The sequence below is a fragment of the Scyliorhinus torazame genome, chromosome 14 (genome assembly GCF_047496885.1).
Source record: "Scyliorhinus torazame isolate Kashiwa2021f chromosome 14, sScyTor2.1, whole genome shotgun sequence".
Classification (NCBI taxonomy): domain Eukaryota; kingdom Metazoa; phylum Chordata; class Chondrichthyes; order Carcharhiniformes; family Scyliorhinidae; genus Scyliorhinus; species Scyliorhinus torazame.
In genome coordinates this window covers 139105351-139132658 of record NC_092720.1, presented here as the reverse complement: position 1 = coordinate 139132658, position 27308 = coordinate 139105351, and positions in this window count along the sequence as shown.

Sequence of the window (27308 nt, the reverse complement as noted above, 5' to 3'; positions counted from 1 at the left end):
CAACTCCAAATCATCTATGTAAATTGTGAACAATTGTGGGCCCAACACTGATCCCTGAGGGACACCACTAACTATTGATTGCCAACCAGAGAAACACCCGTTAAGCGCTACTCTTTGCTTTCCATTAATTAACCAATCCTCTATCCATGCTACTACTTTACCCTTAATGCCATGTATCTTTATCTTATGCATGCCTGGGGGCTGTTTAGCACAGGGCTAAATCACTGGCTTTGAAAGCAGACCAAGGCAGGCCAGCTGCATGGTTCAATTCCCGTAACAGCCTCCCTGAACAGGCACCAGAATGTGGTGACTAGGGGCTTTTCACAGTAACTTCATTTGAAGCCGACTTGTGACAATAAGCGATTTTCATTTCATTTCATTTCAATCCTAAATTTCTAACTAAACATTATTTATTGGGGGCAGCACGGTAGCCTTGTGGATAGCACAATTGCTTCACAGCTCCAGGGTCCCAGGTTCGATTCTGGCTTGGGTCACTGTCTGCACATCCTCCCCGTGTGTGCGTGGGTTTCCTCCGGGTGCTCCGGTTTCCTCCCACAGTCCAAAGATGTGCGGGTTAGGTGGATTGGCCATGATAAATTGCCCTTAGTGTCCAAAATTGCCCTTAGTGTTGGGTGGGGTTACTGGGTTATGGGGAAAGGGTGGCGGTGTTGACCTTGGGTAGGGTGCTCTTTCCAAGAGCCGGTGCAGACTCAATGGGCCGAATGGCCTCCTTCTGCTCTGTAAATTCTATGAAATCTATGAAATGCAGCAACCTTTTGTGTGGCACCTTGTCAAAGGCTTTCTGGAAATCCAGATATACCACATCCATTGGCTCCCCATTATCTACTGTGCTTGTAATGTCCTCAAAAAATTCCACTAAATTAGTTAGGCACGACCTGCCCTTTATGAACCCGTGCTGCGTCTGCCGAATGGGACAATGTCCATCCAGATGCCTCGCTATTTCTTCCTTGATGATAGATTCCAGCATCTTCCCTGATACCGAAGTGAAGCTCACTGGCCTATAATTACCCGCTTTCTGCCTACCTCCTTTTTTAAACAGTGGTGTCACGTTTGCTAATTTCCAATCCGCTGGGAGCACCCCAGAGTCTAGTGAATTTTGGTAAATTATCACTAGTTCATTTGCAATTTCCCTAGCCATCTCTTTTAGAACTCTGGGATGCATTCCATCAGGGCCAGGAGACTTGTCTACCTTTAGCCCCATTAGCTTGCCCATCACTACCTCCTTAGTGATAACAATCATCTCAAAGTCCTCACCTGTCATAGCCTCATTTCAATCAGTCACTGGCATGTTATTTGTATCTTCCACTGTGAAGACCGACCCAAAAAACCTGTTCAATTCCTCAGCCAGTTCCTCATCTCCCATTATTAAATCTCCCTTCTCATCATCTAAAGGGCCACTCTTTTTTGTTTGAAATATTTGTAGTAACTTTTACTATCTGTTTTTATATTCTGAGCAAGTTTACTCTCATAATCTATCTTACTCTTCTTTATAGCTTTTTTAGTAGCTTTCTGTTGCCCCCTAAAGATTTCCCAGTCCTCTAGCCTCCCACTAAACTTTGTCACTTTGTTTGCTTTTTCCTTCAATGTGATACTCTCCATCATTTCCTTCGATATCCACGGTCGATTCTCCCTCTTTCTACCATCCTTCCTTTTTGTTGATATAAACTTTTACTCAGCATTGTGAAAAATCGTTTGGAAGGTTCTCCACTGTTCCTCAACTGTTTCACCATAAAGTCTTTGCTTCTAGTCTACCTTAGCTAGTTCTTCTCTCATCCCATTGTAATCTCCTTTGTTTAAGCACAAAACACTGGTGTTTGATTTTACCTTCTCACTCTCCATCTGTATTTTAAATTCCACCATATTGTGATCATTCCTTCCGAGAGGATCCCGAACTAGGAGATCATTAATCAATCCTGTCTCATTACAGAGGACCAGATCTAGGACCGCTTGTTCCCTCGTAGGTTCCATTACATACTGTTCTAGGAAACTATCGCGGATACATTCTATAAACTCCTCCTCAAGGCTGCCTTGACCGACCTGGTTAAACCAATCGACATGTAGATTAAAATCCCCCATGATAACTGCTGTACCATTTCTACAGGCATCCGTTATTTCTTTGTTTACTGCATGCCCCACCATAATGTTACTATTTGGTGGCCTCTAGACTACTGCTTTTTTGCTTTACTATTCCTTATTTCCACCCAAATGGATTCAACCTTATCCTCCATAGCACTGATGTTATCCCTTACTATTGCCCTTACTAAGAACTGTAGTCCAGATAGCTGTGGGAGTGAGTGGGCTTGTAGTGGATATTAGTAGATAGTTAATTGTCTGAAATGTAGACAGAATGATCAAGGAAGGGAAGGGAAGTGCCTGAGATGGACCAGGTGAAAGTGAAAGAGGGTTGGAAACTGGAAGCGAAGGTGATGATTTTTTCCAGGTCTGGACGAGAGCATGAAGCGGCACCATAAGACCATAAGACATAGGAGCAGAATTAGGCAACTCGGCCCATCGGGTCTGCTCCGCCATTCAATCATGGCTGATATTTTTTCATCCCCATTCTCCTGCCTTCTCCCAAGAACCCCTGATCCCCTTATTAATCAAGCAAAATAGTCATCAATGTACCGGTAAAGGAGTTGTGGGAGTGTAGGCTGGAACAAGGAATGTTCCACATACCCCATGAAAGGCAAGCGTTAGGGTGGCATGTGGCGCAGTGGTTGGCACTGAGATTGCGGTGCTGAGGACCCAGGTTCCAATCCTGTTCCTGGGTCACTTTCGTGTGGAGTTTTCACATTCTCCCCATGCCTGCATGGGTTTCACCCCCACAATCTGAAGATGTGCAGGGTAGGTGGATTTGCCACGCTAAATTGCCCCTTAATTGCAAAAAATAACTAATTTGGTGGGTACTCTAAATTTATTAAAAATTAATTAGTTAAAAGACAGGCGTAGCTAGGACCCATGCGGGTATCCATTGCTACACCTTTGATTTGGAGAAAATGGGATGGGTTTCTCCAAATCAAAAGCCGTGTATTACGTGCGCTTCTTTCAATCTGGTCTATTGCATTCACTGCTCACAATGTGGTCTCCGCAATATCGGGGCGCCCAAAGGCAGACTGGGTTATCGCTTTGCTGAGCACCTTCAGTCTGTGCGCATTCAAGGCCCTGACCCTCCCCTTGGATGCACATTTAACACAAGGCCCTGCTCCCATGCCCACAGGTCTGTCCTTGGCCTGCTGCAATGTTCCAGTGAAGCTCAATGCAAACTGGTGGAACAACATCTCATCTTCCAGTTAGGCACACTACAGCCTTCCGGCCTGAACATCGAATTCAACAACTTAAGCTCCACCTCACCTCGACCCATTTGTTTTCATCCCATTTCATTTGAACTCTCTTTTACAGTGTCTTTCTGTCTTGTCTGTCTTTATACATATTTAACCAACCCCCAATCTTACCTTTCCTGACCCTTTCTCCCCTTTGCTTCCATCTACCCCTCCCCCCACATCGACATCTGTCACAGTTTACCCTCTGATGTTCGGTTCTCTGCTGTTTGACCTTTCATACCTTTTGTTCTCTCTGGGGACTGCCATTAGCACTCTTTTCCCTTGCTTTCTGTGGGTATTTGCACCCCGTTTCCCTGGGTTTCTGTGGCTATAACTCATCTTTCATTCTCACTCCACAGTATAAATGTTTCCCACTTTCCCTGTCTTTTAACTTTGACAAAGGATCATCCGGACTTGAAACATTAGCTCTTTTCTCTCCCTACAGATGCTGCCAGACCTGCTGAGATTTTCCAGCATTTTTCCTTTGGTTTCAGATTCCAGCATCCGCAGTAATTTGCTTTTATACCCTTCATTGTGCTGTGTGGCATCATCAATGGGATAGATTTCAAATGGATCTAGCAACTCAAGACTGAGAATGCTTGAGGTGCTGTAGGCCATCAGCGGCAGAATTGTACTGAACCACAATCTATAACCTTGTGGTCCAGCATACCCCTATTCTACCATTACTACCAAGCGAGGGATCAACCCTGGTTCAGTGAAGAGTTGGGAAGGGCATGCCAGAAACAGCACCTAAAATTGAGGTGTAAACCTGGTGAAGCTACAACACACATTTGCATAAGGAGCAGGGAATAGAAAGAGTTAAATGATCCCACAATCAACTGTACACATCTAAACTCTGCAGTCCTGCCACATCTAGCCGTGAGTAGCAGTCATAATTAAACAGCTCACTGGAGGTGAGGGGTCACAAATATCCCCATCCTGAAAGATGGAGGAGCCCAGCACATATGTGCAAAAGACAAGGCTGAGACGTTTCCTACATTCTTCAGCCAGAAGTGCCGAGTGGATGATCCATCTCAGCCTCCGGAGGTCCCCAACATCACAGGTGCCAGCCTTCTGCCAATTCGATTCACTCCACATAATATAAAGAAATGGCTGAAGACACTGGATACTGCAAAGGCTTTTGGGCCCTGACAATATTTTGGCAATAGCTCTGAAGACTTGTGCTCCAGTACTTGCTGCACCCCTAGCCAAGCAGTCCCAGTACAGCTACAGCACTGGCATCTACCTGGCAATGTGGAAATTTCCCAAGTATTTCCTGTACGTAAAAAGCAGGACAAATCCAATCTGACCAATTACCGCTCCATCAGTCTACTCTCCACTATCAGTAAAGTGATGGAAGGAGTCATCAACAGCACAATCAAGTGGCACTTACTTAGCAATAACCTGCTCACAGATGCTCAGTTTGGGTTACGCTAGGACCACTTAGCTCCTGACCTCATTACAGCTTTGATTCAAACATGGATAAAATAGCTGAATGCCAGGGGTGTGATGAGAGTGACTGCCCTTGACATCAAAGCAGCAATTAACCGAGTATAGCATCAAGGATCCCTAGCTAAACTGGAGTCAATGGAAATCAGCAGGGGAACAATCTCCAATAGTTGGAGTCATAACTTGCACAAAGGAAGATGGTTTTGGTGGTTGGAGGTCAATCATCTCAGCGCCAGGACATCATTCCAGGAGCTATTTATGGGAACTAGACTGCAGTTTTATCTGGTTCTAAAAGGAGTACAAGAAAAGTTTCAGGGCGACAGCTCCTAGGTACTTTTGGTGTGTGACGTATATCTAATTTTTCACGCGAGCGCTGTTGGGAACGCTCAGGTTGTTGTGTGGGACGTTGCCGGGCTCCGCAACCTCATGGTCCCAGTGAGTGTTTGCAAGGAAAATAACGTCAATTTGTGCCTTGGGTTGATGGTTAGATGCCATATCGCGTCCCGTTCCTGGGTTTGGTTGTTGCCGACTTCGCGTCCTGTGTGTGACCTGTAGAGGCTGTCGGGCCGGAGTTTCTGGCTGGGTACATGCCATCTGCTCCTACCCATCCGTTATATGGCCCCGGACTGGAACTGGGACGCTTTTGTATTTTTTTCTTCCCTGTCCTCCATCACCGCAGGTGCTACGCCGGTTCCGTCCTCTGTTTTTCTTCGACTTGACAATTTCGTCGATTCCTCCTCATCGTTGCCCTTCATGGGTTTTCTGACCATGGGGCACAAGGGGCTGGATTCTCCCAAAATGGGGCAATGTCCCCACGCCGGTGTAAAAATGCTGACGTTGCACTCCCCAGTTTCCTGCAAAAAATACAAGTCGATTCACTTACCTTCTGTGGGCTAGCAGTGACCCGGAGTTGTACGATACTGTTTGGCTGTGGATACAGCCCCCGCACCTCCGGTTCCGAGTCCGCGCATGAACACGGCGGCGGAATCCAGCAGCTGCACTGACCAACACCAAAAAGCTAGGCCCCTCGAAAGGGTGCGCGCCCAAGTATCCTTCCGGCCCGATCGCTGCCCCGGCTGCCTAAAGGCCCCCCCCCCCCCCGATGCTCGTTCCCCTTCCCCCCCACCAGGCCGGCCGTGGACTGAGTCCGCAGCCGTCATGCGAGAGTCCTGAACGGCCATAGAACATTAGTTCCACGCCGTCGGGAACTCAGCCGGTCGGGAGCGGAATATCGCTGGGACGGCCTCTGGCCAATGGCCCCCCAGCCACGTGGCATAATTTACGGACGCGCGGATATTCGGGGCAGGAGAATCACCAGAGCGGCGCCGGGCCCGATTGCATTGGGAACTTTGATTCTCCGCCCCCGTGCCAAATGCAATTTCGGGGCAGGGCTGCGGAGAATCTAGCCCTCGGAGTGTAATAACCTGCACATGGCATGTTCAATTGAGGATGATTGTTTCCCTAGGCTCATTGGGAGTGCCAGCTCTCTCACCCTCTTGAGAGTGGGGTAGCTTACTAGCACTGGGATAAAAGGTCAGCCAGTGTGAGGCTGACTAGAAAGGAGTGAGAGGTCCCAGTAAGCTTTAACTGGGCCTTGTGTAAATAATGTGTGAATAAATGTCTCGACAACTCGCCTTGGACTCCCTGTGCCTTTATTAAACATTAATTCCCTCCACCACTGATGCATAATAGCAGGGATGTGTACCATCTACAAGATGCACTGTAGGAACCCACCAACACTGCTTTGACAGCACCTTCCAAACCCACAACCACTACCATTGAGAAAAACAAAGGTAGGGGATACATGGGAACACCATCACTTGGCGGTTCCCCTGCAAGCCACTCACCATTCTGTCTTGGTAAACTAAAGAGCTGGTCATTGACTTCAGAAAGCAAAGTACTGAACACCCCCCCCCGTCAGCATCAACGGGGCAGAGGTGAAGATGGTTAGCAGTTTCAAATTCCTTGGGGTACACATCTCCAAAAATTTGTCCTGGAACACCCACGTCAATGCTAACACCAAGAAAGCACAACACGCCTGTACTTCCTTGGGAAACTAAGGAAATTTGACATGTCCACATTAACTCTGAACAACTTTTACGGATGCTCGATAGAAAGCATTCTATCTGGCTGCATCACAGCCTGGTGTTGGGCCAGGGTTTAGAGAACCCCAAATTGTATCATGGAGTTCACCTGACCCACAACTTTTAATAGATTGTGGTATGGGGAGCACACGGCCCACTCTACAGGTGTGGTAAAGCAGAAATGGAAATGTATTTTTTTAAACAAAACAATGTTTATTCTATGAACTCAAGTTAACCTTTTTAAAACATACAGTGAACATCTTAGCAACCATTAATTCAAATACAACCCCCAAAGACTACAACACTAAGTAATCCTTTAAGCTTTCCCTTTAACATCCATACGACTTAAAAACAAAACCTTTAACAGAAGCACATCAGGTTAAAGTCACTACTGAAAACATTTATAATTCTGAATTCACCAAATGATCAAGAGATAGTCTTTTGATGGCAGAGAGAACAGCAGTACACCTGCTTGGTCTGGCTTCAGCTCCAACACTGAAATGAAACTAAAACGCACCCTGCAGCAAACAGCCTAAAATGAAAGTAAAAAGCTGAAAGAACGCCCAGCTCCACCCACACTCTGACATCACTGATATACACCCATTTCTTAAACACACATTTCTTAAAGGTACTTTCACATGACACCTCCCTCCAAGAAAAAAAAAAACCCCATCAAATTCAAGATGGTTTCATTTTTCACCTTTTCACCATCCTTTAAGATACGCACACAGTAAATATACTTTTTCATTTAAAAAAAACAACACATGAAAACAGGTATAATAATATAATCCATTTTTTTTCGTTCGTCTTCCTCCAACTGAAATCCTTCTCGATTGACAGTATCTTTGAACAAGAAGGTCTCTACGCTATCCATCCATTTCTCTATGTCTCGACATTTCTCTTTAAAGTCAGATACGTTAGTTCAACCTGATCACAAAGTCCCTTGTAATTCTCCAACACAGGAGCATTGGTTATCACAGCTTTCAGGCAGTCAAATGCCCGTTGAAAGTCCGCTGTCCATTGAAATTTTTGAAGTTTCTTCAGCAAGTCCATCAGTGGAGCAATCACGCTACAAAACCTTTGCACAAATGTCCGATCAAATCCACTCATGCCAAGAAATCGCATTATTTCCCTTCGTCTTGTGGGTATCAGAAACTCCTCAATGACTGTTGGTTTCACATCCCGTGTGACCATTCGACCCTGTCCGATTGTATGGCCAAGGAAAGTGACTTGGGCTTTTCCAAATTCACTTTTGGCTAGGTTTATCAACCGACCCGTCTCCTGAAGCCGATCGAATAAATACATCAGATGTGTTAAATGTTCCTTCCATGTCTGGCTGAAAATTACCACATCGTCGATGTACACCGCACAATTGGGTAATCCTGAAACAACTTTGTCAGTTAACCGTTGAAATGTGGCTGGTGCGTTTTTCATGCCAAATGGCATAACTTTGAATTGGTATATACCATATGGAGTCACAAAAGCTGAAATCTCCTTCGCCCATTCGGATAAAGGTACCTGCCAGTAACCTTTAAGTAAATCCAGTTTGGAAATAAAAGCTGATTGTCCCACTTTCTCAATGCAATCCTCCAAACGTGGGACAGGATAAGAGTCCGTTCTTGTAACTGCATTAACCTTTCTATAGTCCACACACAACCGTTGGGTACTGTCTGGTTTTGGTACCATAACTATGGATAAGCTCCATTGGCTGCAACCCAGTTCAATTCTGCCATTTTTAAGCATACTCTCAATCTCTTTGTTAACCTGTGCCAATTTTGAAGGGTTAAGTCTGTATGGATGTTGTTTGATTGAAACAGTATTTCCAAAATCTACGTCATGTATAGCCATTTTAGTACATCCCAATTTATTTCTGCAAACTTGCCCATGTGATATCAATAACTCTTTCAGGTCAGTTTGCTTTTCCTCTGGAAGGTAACTCTAAAATTTATCCCAATTTTTAAGAACATCCTCGTTTTCCAATTTAATTTGAGGTATGGCAAATTCACAGTCATCTGGATTTGGTTCGTCACTTTGAGTTAGAATCATTAAAACCTCCTCCTTTTTCTCTCCTTCCCTTTCAAAGTACCTTTTAAGCATATTCACATGACACACTTATATGTTTTTACCATATAATTCACCTCACTTAAGTTCCTTTCAATCTGATAAGGTCCACAAATCCTTGTTTTTAAAAGGGTCACCTACCACTGATAACAATTTCTTGTCCGCTACCCGTTTCATCACATTTAGTGCAACTTTTAAATGTTGTCCAGCCAATTCATCTACTCTATTTAATCGTTCCCCAAAATGTGACACGTAATCCAATAATGTAAGTTCCCATTTCTCACTCACCAATTTTTCCTTAATCAATTTAAGTGGTCCTCTTACATCATGACCAAAAGTTAGTTCAAAAGGACTAAATTTGGTTGACTCATTAGGTGCATCCCTAATGCAAACAGTAAGAATGGAATTCCTTTATCCCAATCCTCTGGATAACCTTTACAATAAGCCCTCAACATTGTCTTTAATGTCTGATGCCACCTTTTTAACGCTCCCTGCGATTCTGGATGGGTACGCAGTTGATTTAAATTGCTTTATTCCTAAGCTATCCATAACTTCTTTGAATAACCTTGAGGTAAAATTCGATCCTTGATCTGATTGTATTTCTGTGGGTAGACCATATCTAGTAAAGAATTTAAGTAACTCTTCCACAATCTTTTTAGCTGTAATATTACGTACTGGAATGACCTCTGGAAACCTAGTAGACACATCCATTATCGTCAAAAGATATTGATTCCCACTTTTCGTTTTAGGAAGCGGTCCTACGCAATCAATTAGGACCCTTGTTAAAGGTACCTCAAATGCTGGAATGGGTATTAAGGGCGCTGGTTTTATCACTGCTTGAGGTTTCCCTATCATTTGACATGTGTGACATGATCGACAAAATTTAACTACATCTTTATGTAGTCCAGGCCAATAAAAATGTTTCTGCATTTTAGCTTGAGTGTTCCTTATTCCCAAATGACCTCCCACTGGTCCCTCATGTGCAACTCGCAACGCCTCCTTTCTTTTAAAAAAAAATATATTTATTAAGAATTTTAACACAGTTTTTCACCCTTACAAACAACCCCCCCCCCCTCCCCCCCGTAACAAAAGGAAAGAAAGCGCACATAGCAAGACATGAACATGGTAAAACGATATATTACAGAGCTTTGTAGATTGGATTCCTCCCATACATGTCAGTTTTCCAGATCCTTCATGTATTTTCTTGCTCAAATACCCCCCAGACAGACCCCCCTACCCCCTCCCTCCCTCCTCCCCCCCCACCCCACGCAAGACATCCCCCCCTTTCCCCCACCTCCCCCCCACCTGGGTTGCTGCTGCTGACCGACCTTCATCTAACGCTCCGCGAGATAGTCTAGGAACGGTTGCCACCGCCTGTCGAACCCCTGCGCAGACCCTCTCAAGGCAAACTTTATCCTCTCCAACTTGATAAACCCTGCCACATCATTTATCCAGGCCTCCACGCTGGAGGGCTTCGCCTCCTTCCACATTAGCAAGATCCTTCGCCGGGCTACTAGGGACGCAAAGGCCAGAATACCGGCCTCTTTCGCCTCCTGCACTCCTGGCTCGTGCACTACTCCAAATAGTGCTAGCCCCCAGCTTGGCTTGACCCGGACTTTCACCACCTTAGATATTGTTCCCGCCACTCCCCTCCAGAACCCCTCCAGTGCCGGGCATGACCAAAACATATGGACATGGTTCGCCGGACTTCCTGAGCACCTCCCACATCTGTCCTCCACCCCAAAGAACCTACTCAGCCTCGCCCCTGTCATATGCGCTCTATGAACCACCTTAAATTGTATCAGGCTAAGCCTGGCACGCGAGGAAGAGGAGTTAACCTTACTTAGGGCATCAGTCTATAGCCCCTCCTTAATCTCCTCCCCCAACTCCTCCTCCCATTTACCCTTCAGCTCCTCTACCAAAGCCTCCCCCTCTTCTTTCATCTCCTGGTACATCGCCGACACCTTGCCCTCTCCGACCCATACACCCGATATCACCCTGTCTTGAATCTCCGGTGCCGGGAGCAATGGGAATTCCCTCACCTGTCGCTTCACAAACGCCCTCACCTGCATGTATCTGAAAGCATTTCCCGGGGGTAGACCAAACTTCTCCTCCAGTGCCCCTAGGCTCGCAAACGTCCCATCAATGAACGAACAGGTCCCCTATTCTTCTAATCCCTGCTCGATGCCAGCTCTGAAACCCCCCGTCCATCCTCCCTGGGACAAACCGATGGTTACCCCTGATCGGGGACCACACTGAGGCTCTCATACCACCCTTGTGCCGTCTCCACTGGCCCCAGATCTTTAGCGTTGCTGCCACCACTGGACTCGTGGTGTACCTTGTCAGCGAGAGCGCTAGCGGAGCCCCAGGCTCGTTTCCTTGCAGGACGCCATCTCCAACGCAACACGTCCTTTCTATATACTACGTGATGAACTTCTGCCCACTTTTCATCCGCTTGCATATGTAAAGGTCTCCATTTTCTCATCAAGACATTACTTTTACGGTAATAACACTCTGGTATACATGCAGATTCCTCTTCTGTATATGCTTTCTGATACATCCGTTTTATTTCTACATCTTTCTGTTATAACTGCGCCAATTTTCCTGAACTAAAAATATCCGCCTCATCCTCCACCTGTTCTTGTTCTTTTTCAACCATCTGATCAAAAATTGTTTCTGGTAATTGCACTTCAACTTCATCTTCACTCTTTGATTTCTCCTCTTGACTGTGACTTTGTGACCTTGTTACTACACAATCCAGAAAAATCCCAGGATATTCATCTTTCAACCCTTCAGTTGTCTGATTTTCCACTGGCTTATCAACCACAGTAGGCATCACTCCCACCTGCGATCCAGCTATATCATTACCCAAGATAAACTATATTCCTGGACAAGATACTTTGTCTATTACTCTTACTACCACTTCACCACTCTTCACTGGACTTTCCAACCTTACCTTATAAAATTGAACACTACTCCTCTCACCCTGAATTCCATACTAGCACCGTTTATGGCAACATTCTTCCCAAACTACATAACTCCTCATCTCTTACCATCAAAGATTGACTAGCTCCCGTATCTCTTAAAAGTGTGACTTCTTTACCTGCTCCTCCTGATACACAAGAGTAAACTTTGCCCACACAAGTAAATTCTTTAAAGAGATCTGGCACTTTCTTATCAATCACCTCTTGATCAGGATGTACAATCTTTTGCACCTCCTTCGCTTCACTTGGGCTTTCCTTTAACAGACCCCACTGTCTTATCCTGTTTTACCACATCAGCCTTCCCAGTGCTTTTCTTCAACCACCAACGCTGTGACTTTGCATGGCCCAGTTTATTACAGTGAAAACATTTTCATTTATTTTCCACCCTCCTGGATTTCCTTTTAATCTGTGGTACACTCTCCTTATTATCTCCCATCAGATCACCTTTACCTTTACCACTTGAGTATTTCTCATATCCCCAGTTTCTATCAGTCCCAGGCTGAAACTGATGTCGGAAAAAAAGCTTTGATTTATGAACTAATTCATAATCATCTGCCATTTCTGCTGCTAATCTCACAGTTTTAACCCTCTGCTCTTCTACATGAGTTCTCACTACATCAGGAATTGAATTTTTAAACTCCTCCAAAAGCATAATTTCTCTGAGAGCTTCATAGGTCTGGTCTATTTTCAAAGCCCTTATCCACCTATCAAAATTACTCTGTTTGATCCTTTCAAACTCCATGTATGTTTGAACAAATTATTTCCTTAAATTTCTAAACCTTTGTCTGTAAGCTTCAGGCACTAGTTCATGTGCACCGAAGATGGAATTTTGCACCTCCTTATACGTCTCAGATACCTCCTATGGTAGTGATGCAAACACTTCACCAGCCCTACCTACCAGCTTTGTTTGAATCCGTAATACTCACATGTCCTGTGGCCATTTCATTTGTTTAGCTACCTTCTCAAATGAAATGAAAAAGGCTTCTACCTACTTCTCGTCAAACCTTGGCAATGCTTGGACATATTTAAATAGATTCCCACCATGCCTTCGACTCTGATGCTCTTTCTCACTATCCTCATCACCATCTTCCAACCGTACGTTTCCCTTTACTTCTGCCAATTTTAACTGACTGAAATGATTCATAGCCATTCAAACTCTCTCTCTTTTTCCCTTTCCTCTCTATCTCTTTCCTTTTCCGCTCTATCTCTTTCTTTGTTTCTTTCTTCTCTCTGCTTTTCTTTTTCCCTGATCTGTATCTCCCTTTCTCTTTATTTTTCTCTCATTGCATATTCAAGCTGCTTTAATTCTTTATCATGTTGAAGTTGTTTAATCTGCAACTGGATCTTTGCCATTTCTAATGAGTCAAACTGTATCTCAGGCAACTTTAAATGCTCAACCACCGCCATAATTACCTCATCTTTTCGCATTTTGTCAGGTAATGTTAACTGCAATGTTTTTGCCAAATCTAACAGTCTGTTTTTACTCTCTGTCCATAAGGTACTACGTGTGACCGTCTCCACCCCCAAAAACTTCAGAGCCTCTGAAAGAGCCATTGTCCACAACACACACCCTACTTAAACTAAAATACCACACCTGAAAACCACCCACAATATGCTCAACCCTCCCTGTCTTTAAGTTCACAAAGCCAATCCAATAGATAGACTTTTATCCCCCTTGAGCCCCCAATCTGTTATGGGCCAGGGTTTAGAGAACCCCAAAGTATATCATGGAGTTCACCTGACCCACAACTTTTAATAGATTGTGGTGTGGGGAGCACATGGCCCACTGTACAGGTGTAGTACAGCAGAAATGGAAAAGTATTTTTTAAAGCAAAACAATGTTTATTCTATGAACTCAAGTTAACCTTTTTAAAACATACAGTGAACATCTTAGCAACCATTAATTCAAATACAACCCCCAAAGACTACAACACTAAGTAATCCTTTAAGCTTTCCCTTTAACATCCATATGACTTAAAAACAAAACCTTTGACATAAGCACATCGGGTTAAAGTCACTACTGAAAACATTTATAATTCTGAATTCACCAAATGATCAAGAGATAGTCTTTTGATGGCAGAGAGAACAGCAGTACACCTGCTTGGCCTGGCTTCAGCTCCAACACTGAAAACGAAACTAAAACACACCCTGCAGCAAACAGCCTAAAATGAAAGTAAAAAGCTGACAGAACGCCCAGCTCCACCCACACTCTGACATCACTGATAAACAACCATTTCTTAAAGGTACATTTCTTAAAACACCCATTTCTTAAAGGTACTCTCACATGACACTGGTATAGCAACTGCTCGGCCCAAGACCGCAAGAAACGTCAGAGAGTCATGAACACAGCCCATTCCATCAAACGAACCTGCCTCCCATCCATTGACTCCATCTACACATCCCGCTGCCTGGGGAAAGCGGGCAGCATAATTAAAGACCCCTCCCACCTGGCATACTCACTCTTCCGAATTCTCCCATCGGGCAGGAGATACAAAATTCTGAGAACATGCACAAACAGACTCAAAAACAGTTTCTTCCCCACTGTTACCAGACTCCTAAACGACCCTCTTATGGACTGACCTGATTAACACTACACCCCTGTATGCTTCACCCGATGCCGGTGTTATCTAGTTACATGGTGTACCTTGTGTTGCCCTGTTATGTAATTTCTTTTATTTCCTTTTCTTTTCATTTACTTAATGATCTGCTGAGCTGCTCGCAGAAAAATACTTTTCACTGTACCTTGGTACACGTGACAATAAACAAATCCAATCCAATCCAATCCAAATATATCACTGTTCATTCATTGTTGCTGGGTTGAAATCCTGAAATTCCCACCGTAACAGCACTGTGGATGCACTTACACCACGTCGACTGCAGCGGTTCAAGAAGGCAGCTCACCACCACTTTCTCAAGGGTAATTAGGGATGAGCAATGAATGTTGACTTAAAAACTCAGAACAGCAGGAGCAGTAAACGCACTGTTATTTTCTCAGCAAATCTGGGCCAATATTTCTAATACATGCTTGTTGTGCAAATCGCATAATGTACATCACAAATGAAAATATCTTCACATCTGGATTCAAAATGCCTTAATTTGCAAGCCCAGTGTGAAATGCAATTAGTATCACAGCTCAGAGAGAATAAGGGAAAGACTTGCTTTTACTAATAAGGAATAATAGCTGCAACATCCAACTGCAATCACTAACCACGCATTCAGTGAAGCCTCAGGTCTTGTGGGTTGTCTAGAAATAGAGAATGAATGGTGGAGACACCAGCAGCACTCTCAACCTAAAAGAAATCAGTCAAATTAATGAAGGTTGTTTTGTCATTAAGATCTTTACTTGTTTTTTTTTTCAAATATGGTAAAGGTTCGTCATGTGGACCAATTCCTCCCGATAGTATCAACCAATGACGGAGAGAGTGCCAGTATTTAATGATTTTGTCAAAGAATTAAATAAATTAGATAAACACAATTATATGTTATAACACACAGGTAATGAAAAATTAAATGAATCCTGAATTATTGATTATTAGTGTCTAATCTGCTATTAGCTGCTCGACAAAAATCTATAGATGGACGAAGCCGAGGGACAAGTTATACTTGCTTGAGCTAACAAAGAGTAAAATTTAAATCTATATGCACATGTATTTGGCATTAACAAAATTAATTGTTAATACTGATCTTCCTTGGGGGAGGGCAGAGGTTACATTTACTTTACTGATGTTGACACGACTATGAAGGATTTAATTTTGAAAAGTGTATATTCTCTTCATAATCTGAGATAACTGGAGGATACATGAAACTCTTCTTATATCTCACCTAAAAGAAGGTAGCTGTGGGGCTGTGGGTCAGGGAGCCCCTATATTTAAAGTTGGGGGAGTGGCAAGGGGGCGATGGGGAGATTTGGTTGCCAACTCGAGTTGTGTATATTCATGGAGGTTTCATTGTATGACCAACTGCTTGACCTCATGCCCCTAACATTGATGACCAGCGATGCCCAACCACACAAGTTGTTGCCCCCTTGATCCTTCCATCAATGGGAACAGTTGTTCCCTGTCTCTTCTGCCCATATCCCTCATGACATTGCATACCTCCATCAAGACTCCTCTCAATATTCTCTTCTTCAAGGAAAACAGTCTCGACTTCTGTAATCTATCTACTTAACTGAAACTCCTCATCCCTGAAACCATTCTCTTCAATCTTTTCTGCACTTTCTCCAATGCTTTCTCAACCTTCCAACAGTGTGATGCTCAAAATTGGACACAATGCTCTGGTTGAGGCTAAACCAATTCTTCATACAGGTTTAACATAATTTCCCTGTTCTCGTACTCTATGCCCCTTTTAATAAATCCCAGAATACTGCCTGCTTTATTAACCACTCTCTCAGCCTCTCGAACTACCTTCTATGAAGACAGAACAGTGGCACTGTTGTTAGCGCTGCTGCCTCACAGCTCCAGGGGCCCGTTTTCGATTCCGGACTAGGGTGACTGTGTAGAGTTTGCATGTTCCCCCCATGTTGCGTGGGTTTCCTCCGGTGCTCCGGTTTCCTCCCACAGTCCAAGGATATGCAGATTAGGTGGATTGGTCATGATAAATTGCTCCTTACAGTCCAAAGGTGAGGTTTACGGGGATAGGGTGGGGAATTGAGCTTGGGTTGGGAGGGTCTGTGCAGGCTCGATGGGGCGAGTTGCCTTCTTCTGCACTGTAGGGATTCTATGTCTCATGCACATATACATCCAGGTCTGTCTGCTCCTGCACTCCCTTTATTAAGTTATCCTTATTTTATTTTGCCTCTTCATGTTCTTTCTCCCAAAAGGAATCACTTCAAACTTCTCTGTGTTAGGTTTAATCTGCCACTTGCCCGCCCATTCCACCAACTGCCTATGACCTGTTGGATTTCTATACTATCTTCCTCACAGTTCATAATACTTCCAAATTTTGTATCATCTGCTAATTTTGAAATTGTGCCCTGTACACCAAGGTGCAGGTCAGGAATGTATATCAGAAAAATCCAGACTCCTAACACCAAATGCTGGGGAACTCCACTACAACCGTTTCTTTTGTCTGAAAAATAAACATTAACATCTACTCTCTGTTTCCTGTCACTTAGCCAATCTTGTATCCATGTTGTTATTGTCTGTTGTGCAGCATTTTATCAAATGCATTTTGGAAGGCTGTACTCCACATCAGCATTACGCTCATCAACCCTTTCTTCTAACTCAACAGCAAAACTCAAGCAAGTCAGATTACCATTAACAAATTCATGTTGGCTTTCCTTAGCCAATATTTGCCAAAGTGACTCGGATTATAATTTCTTGAAGTTTCCCCCTCTCTAATTGAGGTTACACTGACCGGCCTCCAGTTACTGCATTGTTTTGAACAAGTGTGCAATATTTTCACTTCTCCAGTCCTCCAGCATCACCGAGTCTCGACAAGACGACAAATTATGGCCAGTGCCTCCACAATTTCCATCTCACTTTCCTCGTTATCCTCGGATACATATCATCAGGTCACGGTGCCTTATGGGGAGACGGTGGCTTAGTGGTATTGTCACTGGATTAGTAAACCAGGGACTCAGGGCATTGCTAGAGGGACCCAGGTTCCCACCACTGCAGATAGTGAAACTTGAATTCAATAAAAATCTGGAATTAAAAGTCAAGTGAGGATCATGAAACCATTGTTGATTGTCGTAAAAACGCATCTGGTTTACTGATATCCTTCAGGGAAGGAAATCTGCCATCCTTACCTGGTCTGACCTACATGTAACTCCAGATCCACAGCAACGTGGTTGACTCTTAATTGCCTCCTCAAGGGCAATTAGGGATGGACAATAATGCTGGCCCCGCTAACAATGTCCACGTCCCATGAATAAATAAACATTTTCAAGTTACCCTCACTTTGGTACTAAAATGGCAATCATAGAACATCAATTATTGGGGAAAATTCTCAGGGACAGGATTTATACTCATTTTGAAACAAATGGACTCATCAGCGTGAGACAGCATTGTTTTGTGAAGGGGACGTCGTGCCTCACTAACTTGATCTAGTTTTTTGAGTAGGTGACAAAGATGATTGATGAGGGGAGGATGGTGAATGTTGTGTACATGGTACATCATGACAGATTGGCGCAAAAGGTGAAGTCACACAGTATCAGTGGTGAGGTGGCAAGATGGATACAGAACTGGTTTGGTCACAGAAGGCAGAGGGTAGCAGAAAAAGGGTGTTTTTTTGAATGGAAGATTGTGACTAGTGGTGTTCCACAGGGATCGGTGTTGGGACCTCTGTTGTTTGTACTATACATAAACAATTTGGAGGAAAATGTAGCTGGTCTTTGAAAACACTACGCCAACCATCCTGAAATAAGCAACACCATGAAAACCACAGTTAGCACTGCTGCCTCACAATGCCAGGGTCCTGGATTCAATTCCGGTCTTGGCTGACTGTGTGGAGTTTGCACATTCTTCCCATTTCTGCGTGGGTTTCCTGCAGTTGCTCTGGTTTCCTCCCACAAGGTGAGGTGGATTGATCATGCTAAATTTCCCCTTAGTGTCCAAAGGTTAGGGTGCTCTTGCAGAGGGTCAGTGCAGACTCGATGGGCCAAATGGCCTCCTTGTGCACTGTTGGGTTTCTCTGATTATTCACTTCAACCACTCTCTGTGGAAGGGGGTTCCACAGTCTCATCACTCCTTGGGTGAAGATGTTTCTTCTGAATTCTCTCTTGGATTTCTTGGTTTCTTACATTGACGGCTTCTAGTTAAGCACCCCACAAGAGGGAACATTCTCTCCATATCCACGATATCAAAATCTTTCAGAATCTTAAATATACTATTAGATCACCCCTCAATCCTTTTTCAAGAGAAAAGAGATCCATCCAGTCAATCCTTTCTTGATGTGTGTACCAGATATTACTGATATCGTTCTTAGAAATCCTCTCTGTTCCCTTTCCACCAGTGCCTCTATGTCCTTTTTCCAATATGATAATCAGAACTGCACTCAGTACGCTAAGTGTGGTCACACCAAGATTTGATGCAGGTTTACCATATAAATCTATCCCTCTAGAAATAAATTGGTTGGCTTTTTTTTAACCTGTGATGCAACTTTTAGTGATTGATATCTTTGTACTCCCAGATCCGTTTGTTCCTCTATCCCATCTAAACCCGCACTTCCACATAATAATAAGTGACTTTTTGGGTGGCACGGTAGCATAGTGGTTAGCACTGTTGCTTCACAGCGCCAGAGTCCCAGGCTCGATTCCGGCTTGGGTCATGTCTGTGCGGAGTCTGCATGTTCTCCCCGTCTGCGAGGGTTTTCTCCGGGTGCTCCGGTTTCCTCCCACAAGTCCCGAAAGACGTGCTTGTTAGGTGAATTTGACATTATGAATTCTCCCTCAGTGTACCCAAACAGGCGCCAGAGTGTGGCGACTAGGGGCTTTTCATAGTAACTTCATTGCAGTGTTAATGTCAGCCTACTTGTGACAATAATAAAGATTATTAGTATTATATTCCCTCTTCTGCCTGCCAACATCTACTACCTCATATTTATTGGTGTTGAACTAAATGTGCCAATTATCTTTCCATTCTCTAAGTTTATTAATGTCCTCTGACCATTTATTGTCATCTTCCTCCAATGTTGACTGCAAATTTGGAAATTGTATTTTTGATTCTAAAATCTGATTTGTTCATGTAAATTGTGAACAACATTTGTCCTAGCATTGATCTTTGTGGAACACAGCTTCCTAACTTCTGCCATTCTGAATAACTACCTTATAACTAGTCTTTATTCCCACTTTACTTTCTGTCCTGAAGCCAACTAGCTCTCTTTCTTAGGTGCAGTCAGCTAACTGAACAATGAACATGGGGGTGGGAATGTGAGGCATTTATCCTTTGGTCTGTACAGGACAGTATTAGACCTGGCAGAGCATTTACTCACTCAGGTATGGAGGAAGTTTAATGTACCTCATTCTAAACAGATTATGAAAGCTCTTGTTACAATTTCTTTCGAAGAAATCTGTTCTTGTGTGTAACTGCATGTTGTGTTCCTCACAGTGAGGGGGACATTATTGTTCACAAATTGTATAATTTATGAAAAAAGTGCAGGTAAGTTGTATTTCACTAGGAAGGAGTGTTGGAGCCCTGGATTAGGGGTAAGGAGGAGATAAAAGGACAGATGTGTTACATGGCCAGTCGGTATCATTTGGGAGGGGAGAAGGTGGAGGGGGTGACTGAGGGGTCGACCAGTGTGTCGGGGGAAGCAGTCCCATCAGTTTGTTGGCAGAGAAGAGGAGGGAAAAGGTGTCTGTGAGGGAAAAGCATCACACCAGCTGTGGTGGAAATGGAAGAGGATGACGAGTTAAACTGGAGGCTGACATGGAGGAAGGTGAGGAAAAGAGGAGTCCTGGGATGGAAGGAGAGCAGTGGGAAGTGTGGAGGATACAGTTGAGGGCCCAAGGTGGAACGGAATCTTTTGTTGGTATAAAGGGAGAATAAGGAAGTGTTGATATGGAAGTTAATTGGCATCATTCGTGCAAATGCAACAAAAACAGAGAAACTATCCTAATGAAGCAGTGATTTATTTATACTTCTTTCTTACATTGTGCTGTATTCATTACACACCATGCAGACACCGATACACTGGGGAGGCCAAATGCATTGTGAATGATCCAATTTGCAGAATATCTCTGTTCAGCCTGTAAGTGCGATATTTCATTTTAATTCTCCATCCCACTCCCATTGTGACCTGCCTGTCCTTGGCCTCCTACACTGTTCCAATGACTCTCAATTAAAGTTCGAGGAAAGCACCTTTTTCAACCTTCTTAACTCAACATTGAACTCAGCAATTTCAGATCACACCCTCCACACCCATTTTGTCAGTCATCAGGTGATGGTTCTGTTATTCCTATTCACACCACTTCTAGGTCTTTCTTCTGCTCCTTGCCTCATTATTATCTTTTTTTGTCTTGCTTTTCATCCGTTTACCATTTAATCTCTTCTGCCTTTCACCCTATTATTCTTTCTCACCCAGCCCCTGCTTCCAAAATTGCTCAAAATCTGTTTCTTTTCTCATTTTCCCCCAAAGAACAAAGAACAGAAAAGCAAAGGAACAGGTCCTTCGGCCCTCCAAGCCTGTGGCAATCATGATGCCTGTCTAAACTGAAACCTTCTGCACTTCTGGGGTCCATATCCCTCTATTCCCATTCTATTCATGTATTTGTCAAGATGTCTCTTAAGCACCACTCTCATATCTCCTTCCACCACCTCCCCCGGCAGCACTCACCACCCTTTGTGTAAAAAAACTTCCCTCGCAAATCTCCTCTAAACTTTCCCCCTTGCACCTTAAACCTATGTTTCCTAGTAATTGACTTTTCCGCCCTGGAAAAAAGTTTCTGACTATCCACTCTGTTCATGCCACTCATAATTTTGTTAACCTCGACCTCCTTCATTCCAGTGAAAACAATCCAAATTTATCCAATCTCGCCTCATTGCTAATACCCCCTAGACCAGGCAACATCCTTGTAAACCTCTTCTGTAGCCTCTCCAAAGCCTCCACATCCCTCTTGTAGTGTGGCGATCAGAACTTTACACAATATTCCAAACATGGCCTAACTAAGGTTCTGTACAGCTGCAGCATGACTTGCCAATTGATCTGAAAGGTTAACTTTGTTACTCTCTCCAAAATGGTGGCACTGTAGACTTGATCAGCCAATCTCTGAGGTGATTTAATGTCATAATCCAGAGAACCATTGATCACCAGATGACCTTATTTGTCATTGGTTACCTCTCTGCAGAAAGGCACTTTCTAAATGGGCAACAAATCTAAAAGTCCCTGAAAATGTCAGGGTCACTCAGTTCAGGCTGCCATGACAACATTCCTAAGTTGGTAGGGTGGCATCTTGTATACCCCTTATCTATACAAGTGTTTGTAAAGGGCCAGGAAATGACCGTCAGCATGACATAAACTAAAAATCTAACCTCGAGCAGGGTGGCGAACGGACAAGAGTAACCACACTGTAATTCCAGGGGCCTGTTTTATATCCATTTGAATAGGTGATCGACAAGGAGTAAGCTATCGGCCCGCAGAAATAGTGCACATTAACATGTGCTTGGGGATAGGGGGGAGAGGCCTGGTGAGTTGGCAGTATGCGTTAAGCCTCTTTCTTCTTCAGATAGAAGAGGAAAAGGAGAAGCAGGAAGACCAAGGGCAGAGTTCCCTAACACTTCAATTAGACAGCAGAATGCATCTATCACAAACTATTGAGATCAACACACTCACCCTCTGGGATCAGTAAACTGCTCTCACTTTCACGGGTCGTATACTTTTTCTGTCTAATTATATTTTTTTCTGTCTAATTAATTAGCTGCTTCTTAATAAACTTAATAGAATATCATTAAATTATTTACGAAATGTCATCTGCTTAACATAGATCACTGTGGCCCTGCATCCAAAAGTCTCACAGTATAGTTCTGTTACTGAGGGGCTTTATAAGTGTGCAATAGGTACCTTACTGTGGGGTATAGGAGTGAACCATGGCTGTTGGAATTAGGGATCTGACATACTTGCGGGAATGAGTGATCAACACTGAGTTACCAGAGACACCTGTAAGAATGAATAGTTATACACAACTGCAGGAATTAATGATCAGAAGGACCCGCGACAACGCAGAATCGCCGAGCAGAAACTTATAGCCAAGTTCCGCACACATGAGTGCGGCCTCAACCGGGACCTGGGATTCATGTCACATTACATTCATCCCCCACCATCTGGCCTGCGAAATCCTACCAACTGTCCTGGCTTGAGACAATTCACACCTCTTTAACCTGGGGTTACCCCATCTCTGGATCTGTAAAGATTTAATCACCTGCTAATGCTCGCATTCCTAGCATTGTTTGGCATCTTTGAATTTGTCTATATATGTGTTTCTGGAACAGACCTCTTCATTCACCTGAGGAAGGAGCAGCGCTCCGAAAGCTAGTGACATCGAAACAAACCTGTTGGACTTTAACCTGGTGTTGTAAGACTTCGTACAGAAGTACCAAGAGAGTGAATGGTCAGAGATACCTTTACAAATGAGTGGTCAGGCTACCTGCAACAATAGGAGATTTAATGAATCTATAGGAAAGGGTGATCAGCAATACTTGTAACTTCTGCTCCAGAAATACCCACGCCCAAGCTATGCTATTTCAGTAAAGCTACAACACTGGCATCACTAACAAAATATTGAAAATTTGCTCAGGTATGTCCTGTCCACAAATATCAGGACAAATCCCATCTGTTCAATGACTACCTCATTAGTCTTGCCTCAATCATCAGCAAAGTGACAGAAGACGCTGTCAACAGCACGAACAAGAACTCTTCCACAGCAATAATCTGCTCAATGATTGGGTTATGCCAGTGGCATTCAGCTCCAGACTTCATCAGCCTGTGAACAAACATGAACAAAAGAGCTAAATTCCAGAGATGAGGTGAGAGTGACTGCTCTTGAAATCCAAGCAGCATTTCATCACATGTGGCATCATGTAGTCCAAGCAAATTTGAAGTCAATGTAAATTGGGGGAAAATTCTCTCAACTGGTTGAAGTCATACCTAACACAAAGGAAGATGGTTGTGCTTGTTGAAAGACAAACATCTCAGTCCCGGGACCTCACTGCAAGAGTTCCTCAGGATAGTGTTCTGGGCCTAACTACGTTCAGTTGTTTCATAAATAACCTTACCTCCATCATAAGGTCTACAAAAGCAGGTCACAGTCTGGGAATTCTGCAGGGAGTAACTCACCTCCTGATTCCCTAAAGTCTGTCCACCATCTGCAAGCCACACATCATGAGTGTGATAGAATACTTTCCACTTTCCTGGTTGAGTGAGCTCCAACAGCACTTCAGAAGTTCAACACCATCCAGGACAAAACAGCCCGCTTATCGGCACTCTATCTACCACCTTAAGCACTCCCCTCCTGCACCACTGGTGCACAGTGACAGCAGTGTGTTCTACAAGATGCCCTGCAGCAACCTGTCAAAGCTCGATCACCAGCACCTTCCAAACCCGTGACCTCTGGCACCTAGAAGGACAAGAACAGCAGATTCATGGGGGCAGCACGGTAGCACAGTGGTTAGCACTGTTGCTTCACAGTGCCAGGTGCCCGGGTTCGATTTCCAGTTGGGTCTGTGCGGAGTCTGCACGTTCTCCCCGTGTCTGCATGGGTTTCTTCCGGGTGCTCCGGTTTCCACCCACAAAGTCCTGAAAGATGTGCTTGTTAGGTCAATTGGACATTCTGAATTCTCTCTGAGTGTACCCGAACAAGCACCGGAGTGTGGCGACGAAGGGATTTACACAGTAACTTCATTGAAGTGTAAATGTAAGCCTACTTGTGACAATAATAAAGATTATTATGGGAACACTACCGCCTGGAGGTTCCCCTCGAAATCACTCACCACCATGCTTTGGAAACATATCACTGTTACTTCACTGTCACTGGGTCAGAATCCTGGAACTAACTCTCAGCAATGTACATCACATGGGCTTGAGCGGTTTAAGGAGACGGCTTTCCACCATCTTCATGATAGCAATCAAAGATCCAGGCTCTGGGTCACTGTCCGTGTGAAGTTTGCACATTCTCCTCGTGTTTGCATGAGTTTCACCCCCACAACCCAAAGATCTGCAGGGTCGATGGATTGGTCACGACAAATTGCTTCTTAATTGGAAATTTATTTTAAAGAAAGGAAAAAAAAGATGGACAACAAATGTTGGCCTTGCCTGTGACACCCAATCGCACAAAAAGAACAAAATATCATTAGTGATCAGACACATTTAGAAGAATAAGTGACCAGCACAGAACAAGGCTACACCTCTACAGATGTTCATGTTCCACTTACACTCCCCCACTTCAATTCAATCTTTCAGCAGATCATTCTATTCCTTTCTTCTTCATGCGTCTGTCTCTCTTCTCATCAAATACATTGATGCTATTCTCCTTAACCATTAGCAAGTTCCCCTTCCTCAACTCTCTCTGGCTATTTCTCCTGAAGTCCCTCCTGAATTTATTGGTAACTAACGTTTAACTATGGCTGTAGTTTTGGTCACCCCCACATGTGGAAACATTTATGTGGGATTCAAAACCTTTTATCATCTTAAAGATCACTTAAAGAGCGAGTTGTTTGTGATCCAGGCCAAGGGACAGGAGGAGCGACTGAAAGAGCTGCTGCTCAGGATGGTAGAGAAAAGTTTTCGTTGCCTGGGTATACAGGTGGCCAGGAAATGGGATGCCCTTCACAGGCTCAACCTGACCCGGTTGGTGGAACAAATGGAAGGGGACATTAAAAGGTGGGACATGCTCCCGCTGTCACTGGCAGGGAGGGTGCAGACCGTGAAAATGACTGTCCTCCCCAGATTTTTGTTTGTCTTTCAGTGCCTCCCGATCTTCATCCCTAAGGCCTTTTTTAAGTGGGTGAGTGGGATCATTTTGGCCTTTGTGTGGGAAAATAAGACCCCGCGAGTAAGGAGATCGCTGTTGGAGTGCAGTCGGGAGTGGGGGGGGGGTTCGCACTGCGGAACTTTTGCAACTACTACTGGGCGGCCAATATAGCTATGATTAGGAAGTGGGTGATGGGGGGTGGGGGTGGGGGTGGGGGGGGGAGCAGCTGGAGGCGGCGTCATGTAAAGGTACTTGTCTGGGAGCTTTGATAACGGCTCCTTTGCCGTTCTCGCCGACCCGTTACTCCACAAGTCCGGTGGTGGTGGCGACACTGCGGATCTGGGGACAGTGGAGGAGGTAAATGAAGGTGGAGGGAGCGTCGGTCTGGACCCCGATATGTAACAATCACAGGTTTGTCCCGGGTAGGATGGATGGTGGGTTCCAGAGCTGGAAGAGGGCAGGCATCAGAAGGATGGGAGATCTGTTCATAGACGGAAGCTTTCCCAGTTTGAAGGCACTAGAGGACAAATTTAATCTGTCGCCAGGAAACGCCTTTAAATATCAGAAAGCGGTCTTTCCGACGCTGCCGCCACTGAGGATATAGGACAGGGTGGTCTCCGGCACCTGGGTGGAGGAGGGGAAGGTGTCGGATATCTACCAGGAACTACAGGAGGCGGAGAAAACCCCGGTGGAGGAGCTCAAGGGCAAGTGGGAGGAGGAGCTAGGTGAGGAGTTGGAAGCGGGTCTGTGGGCAGAGATCCTGGACTGGGTTAATTCCTCCTCATCATGTGCCAGGCTCAGTCTAATTCAATTTAAGGTGGTCCACCAGGCACACATGACGGCAGCGATAATGAGCAAGTTTTTTGGGGTAATAGACAGTTGTATGAGGTGCAAGGGCAGCCCTGTAAACCATGTCCACATGTTTTGGGCATGCCCGGAGCTTAGAGAGCTCTGGCAAGGGTTCGCGAGGGCAATGTCCAAGGTGCTTAACACACGGGTGGTGCCGAATCTAGAGATAGCGATCTTTGGAGTGTCAGAAGACCCGGGAGTTCAGAGGGCAAAAGAGGCCGACGTCTTGGCCTTTGCCTCCCTAGTACCCCGGAGACGGATTTTATTAATGTGGCGAAACCCCCGAGTGTAGAGACTTGGGTTAATGACATGGCGGGGTTTCTCAGCCTCGAGAAAATAAAGTTTGCCTTAAGAGGGTCTACGTTAGGGTTCTCTCGGAGGTGGCAGCCTCGTCGACTTTCTCGGGGAAAATTAAAATGTCAGCAGCAGTAATCCGTGGGGGGGGGGGGTGAGTGCTTCATTGGGATGGTGTGGGAATACTGAGTCGCGTGGGGTAATGTCTATTTAATTGTTATTATATATTCTCCTTTTGTACTATGTTAACGTTCACTCTAGTTTGTTTTGTTATTATTGTTACTACTGTTTTATTATGAAAAATTCTGCAAAATCTTAATAAAAATACTTTTTTTTAAAAACCTTAAAGATCACTTACCAACCGTCCCTTTTTTTAAATGAAAAAAGCCAGAGTCCAGCTGATCTTTCCTGATAGTTACATCATTCTCGTTCTGATATCAATCTTTCCCAGTGTCAGGATAGATAGATCAAAGTCAAAATCAGCTTCAATATACATTTAACGCAACCTCTCTGCTTTTCAATTCTATTCCTCTGGAAATGAATTCTCGTGCATTGTTTGCTTTCTGTATTCATTAGCTATAACCTTTCACTTTGTGAATGCTGCCGTCTTGCCAGTGTGGGCTGAGTTGGGGAGGGGGCTGATGTTGCAAAATGGTTCCCACATCTTAATAGTTGGAGAAAAGAGCAAACATAAAGAGGGCGGAACTCTTTTGTCATATGCCGCTTTGAAGTGGTGAATTAATGGACTGCACTATCCATATCTTAGAGTGTGACTAATTGAACCCACTGTATATTCTCGCTCCAGCCCATGCCTCTGAACCAGCTGTCCAGACAGTCTCTT